This window comes from Coregonus clupeaformis, chromosome 20, assembly GCF_020615455.1.
Source record: "Coregonus clupeaformis isolate EN_2021a chromosome 20, ASM2061545v1, whole genome shotgun sequence".
In the NCBI taxonomy this organism is placed as follows: Eukaryota; Metazoa; Chordata; class Actinopteri; order Salmoniformes; family Salmonidae; genus Coregonus; species Coregonus clupeaformis.
In genome coordinates, this window is record NC_059211.1 from 18200642 (window position 1) to 18206909 (window position 6268).

Genomic DNA, 6268 nt, shown 5'->3' on the forward strand with positions numbered 1-6268 from the left:
CTAACAGTTGACTACTGAGGTGGGCGGGCCCTCAATGTTGGTGTGGTTTGATTGATATTTCAAGCCACTAATCCTGGACCACGCTCACCGAAACGTCCTAAAATATTCAAGATGCGTTAAACCCATCCCTATTTATTATTTATCCTCCTAGCTTGTGCTTCTTTATAATTTATTACAAAAGAGTGTCAGGAAATTATTAATCGAATGACCATACATAGCCATGCTCTTCAAAAACGTCAGTTGATAATAATAAAACCATATTTTTATCTCTCTTTCAATTTCTTTTAATAATGATGTCCCTGGTGTAAATCATTATTAGATCTAGTTCGGGACTTATTATTAATTTGGATCATGTAGAGTCTACCACAGATTGCAATAAATTATTGTAGCCTACACTGTTTATTTCGTTGTAATGGATATGGTGATGAGGAGAGGAGGAGGATAGGCACCTCTCCTCATATCATTATTCTGAGCAGTGATGAGGAGAGAGACTGTTGGTGCAGTATTTCTGGTCCCATAACTCTTCTGAACAATGATAGCAAGTATTGGGAGAGTGTCTGCCATTTTGAATGGATAAGGAGCAGAGGGAAGGACAGCCGCCCTTGGCCACCCAACTTTGTCTCCTGAGTGCCTCTTTCTTGTAAGACCCTCTTACTTCAGCCGGCAGGGCTGGATTCAATTGATTTAAACTCACAAATCTGGGAACAAATTGAAAACATAATTGCAATAGACCCCAAACCCTTCCAGACTGTGGTTAAACATTTTTACATTTACATTTTAGTCATTTAGCAGACGCTCTTATCCAGAGCGACTTACAGTTAGTGAGTGCATACATTTTTCATACTGGCCCCCCTGTGGGAATCGAACCCACAACCCTGGCGTTGCAAGCACCATGCTCTACCAACTGAGCTACACGGGACCTACAGGAGTATCCATAGGAGTAACCCCAAGGATGGCAGGTACATTGGGCTAACGACAAATAGAACCTACTAAATGACGATGTGAACCCCTACAAGCACTACATCTAATAAAATAGAATCGGTTCATATGATTTTCTCTTATGACCCCATTTTTCAATAAGATACCCCATATGGAGACCTAGAGGGCCTGTTACATTTCAGACAGAATGAACTCACTGGTGACAGCCACTGGCTGCCACAGCCTACAGTAGCAATATAATAGTTCATTTGTAGTTTCATTCAGTATGAAAAATGTATGCACTCACTAACTGTAAGTCGCTCTGGATAAGAGCGTCTGCTGAATGAATAAAATGTAAATGTAGCTTCCCCAGAATGACATGCAGAGAGAACACTATCTCCTTTATAAAGATGGTTACTGTGCATTCAGTAGACCTTAGTGTACTGTACAGTTAAGTAAAGCTAATTCACAGATGTAAAATATACTCAATAGTATTATACCATTGAGCTGACCACTGGCACTAACTGCAAGTGCTGTAGGGCCTAACAAAAAATGTAACACCAACACTAGGTGGCAGTAGCTGTGGCCGTGTGTGATTTCAGGACTCTTCAAATTAGCCAGGAAGATGGAAACTCCTACCTTGATGAGGAAGTGAGTCAGTTGCAGAGTATGTGAGCAGAGCGAGGAGTGGAGCGTGCACAATTTGACTGGAGCATGGAGCGAGATTCCCAAAGGCTGGAGCAGCGAGCTCCAATTTTGCTCCATTAGCGCTCACTTCACGAGCTCAGGGCATGCCTGCCCTAGCATGCATTGTAGTCTACTTGTGTGCTGCGAATAGCCCCTTGCTTTAGCTACTGTCATGGAGTTCGCTAAATATTTTCATAAAGAAACTGATAGAACACACAGATGCTAAATCAATGTGACTTACAAAGATGAGGACCAAGAGCAAGAGAGGGAGTGCGGTGTTGTAGTGTCCACAACTACAAAATCATTGTGGAATCTGAAAAGACACTTATCCCGAAAGCATGATGCTGTACTTACTATGTGCACATGCTAAAAGAAAGGAACGAGGTGGGTAGATAACTAACTGTGTCATTGTAGCAAAGTATTTATAAACTAAAAATCAGATCTCTTAAACCTTTTGTTCATTTTCGTTTTATTATCTATACAATAGGCCATCATTGATTTTGGCCCAATAGGCCTGGCATATTCCCACATTCAAGGAGCTTTCCGTTTTGAATGGGTTATTTTGTCTAAAACCTTTAGGCCTACTTATAAAAAATAAATGTTAAAAACTGCATCTCTGCCCAGCCTGGCAGGAGTGGCCAAAAGGGTGTTTAGCATCACCAGTGGCTCTGCAATTGTGGAGGGATATTCTCCGCTGCTGGCCTGCTCTCCAGGCACCATCGCATGAGCCTGAAACCACAGACTGGCCAAACTCGTGTTTCTAAAAACGAATTTTAAAAATGAATGTAAGTTACAGCCTATATGCACAATTTATACACTATAATGATTTAATATAACAAAAAGTTGTTTAAATGCTGCATGCTTTATGTCCCTACCAGCCTATTGTGTCACACTCACAAATGCTTCACAATGTATTTATTTGTAGGCCAAAGCCTTGAAATAATTGAAATAATATAGGCTAAATAATTCATTTTCGTTTCTTCTTAGGCTCCCTGCCTGGCTCCTGACCTATTTAGAGTGTTTATATGCTGTTTAATATGACATGTAGCCTATTTGAAATGATGTTCGCTTCTTACATTTTAATTCAAATCCATATGATTTGGTTTCAATACTTAAAAACCAATTGGTAAGTTCAGGTAGTCACAAAAATAGATCGTGTTGGTTAAATTGTGATTTTAATCAATGTAGCGAATTTGGAGCTGGAGTTTGTTTTCCTGTGCACATTGAGCAGTTTTTAGCTGATCCGTAGGAAACAGGAGCCCAGGAAAGGACATGGAGCTCTGGAGCGGTATGCAATCCATGAGAGATGAGCGGGATTTCCGACCGCTCAACTCTGCTCACATGCTCTGGTCAGTTGTAATTCAGATAACTCACGTTTTATTTACTATTTTAACTCAGCTAATGTCAGCTAAATTGCCACATCAGATGCGTTTGACTTCGATACTTCAAACAAAGATATTGATTAACCGTGGGTGTGGGCAACCTTTGCCAGGCAGGCACAAACATTAGTTAGCTAGCTAGCTAATGTATTGCAGATGACTGGTCCTCTGCAAATCAAGCATGATGATTCCTCCGGGTAAAGACTTTCTTGTGCGGATTTCATTCTATTGGAAACCACTGTTACAAGGAAGATTTCTCATATTAACATACGCTCTCAGCGGAGGTCTTATGTTGTCTCTGGGAGATATCATACAGCAAACCAGGGAGAAAAGGAAAGATCCTGATATAATTTGTGACTGGAGTCCCACAGGTGAGAATCTCCAATGGCAAATTGTGTACAGATGCAGTGAAATACACTATATATACAAAAGTATGTGGGCACCCCTTCAAATTAGTAGATTCGGCTATTTCAGCCACACCCATTGCTGACAGGTGTATAAAATCGAGCACACAGCCATGCAATCTCAATAGACAAACATTGGCAGTAGAATGGCCTTACTGAAGAGCTCAGTGACTTTTAACATGGCACCGTCATACAATGCCACCTTTCCAACAAGTCAGTTTGTCACATTTCTGGCCTGCTAGAGCTGCCCCGGTCAACTGTAAGTGCTGTTATTGTGAAGCAGAAACGTCTACGAGCAACAATGTCTCAGCCACGAAGTGATAGGCCACACAAGCTCACAGAACGGGACCGCCGACTGCTGAAGCGCGTAGGACGTAAAAATCATCTGTCCTCGGTTGCAACACTCACTACCGAGTTCCAAACTGCCTCTGGAAGCAACATCAGCACAATAACTGTTTGTCGGGAGTGTCATTAAATGGGTTTCCATGATCGAGCAGCCGCACACAAGCCTAAGATCACCATGCGCAATGCCAAGTGTCGGCTGGAGTGGTGTAAAGCTCGCCGCCATTGGACTCCGGAACAGTGGAAATGCGTTCTCTGGTGTGATGAATCACCCAGATTCGTCCGGTTTTGCCGGATGCCAGGAGAACGCTACCTGCACGGATACATAGTGTCAACTGTAAAGTTTGGTAGAGGACGAATAATGGTCTGGGGCTGTTTTTCATGGTTTGGGCTAGGCCCCTTAGTTCCAGTGAAATGTTAACGCTACAGCATACAATTACATTCTAGACGATTCTGTGCTTCCAACTTTGTGGCAACAGTTTGGGGAAGGCCCTTTCCTGTTTCAGCATGCCTATGCCCCCATGCACAAAGCGAGGTCCATACAGAAATTGTTTGTCGAGATCAGTGTTGAAGAACTTGATTGGCCTGCACAGAGCCCTGACCTCAACCCCATCAAACACCTTTGTGATTAATTGGAACGCCGACTGCGAGCCAGGCCTAATCGCCCACTAATGCTCTTGTGGCTGAATGGAAGTCCCTGCAGCAATGTTCCAACATGTAGTGGAAATCCTTCCCAGAAGAGTGGAGGCTGTTATAGCAGCAAAGGGGTAACCAACTCCATATTAACTGCCATGATTTTGGAATGAGATGTTCGACGAGCAGGTGTCCACATACTTTTAGTCATGTATTGTATATTGGCAGTTTGGCACCCTCTCACGATTCACTATTTATTCTCAAATAAGTTATAATTTTAAAAAACGTTGGTTTTCACACGTGTATATGTTTGATTTACAACTGCACAGGACCCTAAAATAAAATCTAAACTGAAATTGAGATTTTTTACTTAAAGTTAAAAATGTCATGGACTAAAGTATTCAAAATTCAAATGAATTTGATTGGAAGCAAGTGATTCTCTGCAAGTGTTGCAAGTGCTTACAGGGTAAAGAAATTGCCATTCAACCACTTTTAAAAAGTAAAAAAACAGAACATTCTGGTCCATTGCAAACTGCAAGGGTGCCAATACTGAACAAAAATGTAATGAACAATAATATGAATGCAACAATTTCAAAGATTTTACTAAGTTACTGTTCATATAAGGATATCAGTCAATTGAAATAAATTGACCACCGGTCAATGAAAATAACCACCGGTCCTGGTACCCATCATTACGCACAACTGGCAACCCTCATTACACAAACCTGCGCCTCATCATGAGGCACACCTGGACTTCATCACTACCCTGATTACTCCCCCTTTATCTAGCACTCCCTACCATCACTCTTCAGGCAGTATTGTTTCTTTGTTCATGTCCAGACGCGCTCTTGTTTTGTATCGCGCTATGTTTGTTATTATAATTAAACTCACCACATGCACCTGCTTCCTGACTCCCAGCGTCATCGTTACAGAATACTGCCTCAGAATATGGAAGCAGCAGATGAGAAAGACATGTCCCAGACGATCGACGAACAGGGACACCTACTCCGTCAACACCACGATCAGCTGGCGCAGCTGGGTCAAATCAAATCAAATTTTATTGGTCACATACTCGTGTTTAGCAGATGTTATTGCGGGTTTAGCGAAATGCTTGTGCTTCTAGCTCTGACAGTGCAGTAATATCTAACAAGTAATATCTAACAATTTCACAACATATACCCAATACACACAAATCTAAGTAAGGAATTAATTAAGAATATATACATCTATTGACAAGCGATGTTAGAGCGGCATGGACTGAGATACAGTAGAATAGTATAGAATACAGAATATACATATGAGATGAGTAATGCAAGATATGTAAACATTATTAAAGTGGCTAGTGTTCCATTTCTTAAAGTGGCCAGTGATTTCTAGTCTATGTCTATAGGCAGCAGCCTCTAATGTGCTAGTGATGGCTGTTTAACAGTCTCTCGGTCCCAGCTTTGATGCACCTGTACTGACCTTGCCTGCTGGATGATAGCGGGGTGAACAGGCAGTGGCTCGGGTGGTTGATGTCCTTGATGATCTTTTTGGCCTTCCTGTGACATCGAGTGCTGTAGGTGTCCTAGAGGGCGGGTAGTTTGCCCCCGCTAATGCGTTGGGCAGACCGCACCACCCTCTGGAGAGCCTTGAGGTTGCGGGAGGTGCAGTTGCCGTACCAGGTGGTGATACAGCCCGACAGGATGCTCTCAATTGTGCATCTGTAAAGGTTTGTGAGGGTTTTAGGTGCCAAGCCAAATAACCTCCTGAGGTTGAGGAGGCTCTGTTGCGCCTTCTTCACCACACTGTCTGTGTGGGTGTTCCATTTCAGTTTGTCAGTGATGTGTACGCCAAGGAACTTGAAGCTTTCCACCTTCTCCACTGCAGACCTGTCAATGTGGATAGGGGGGTGCACCCTCTGCT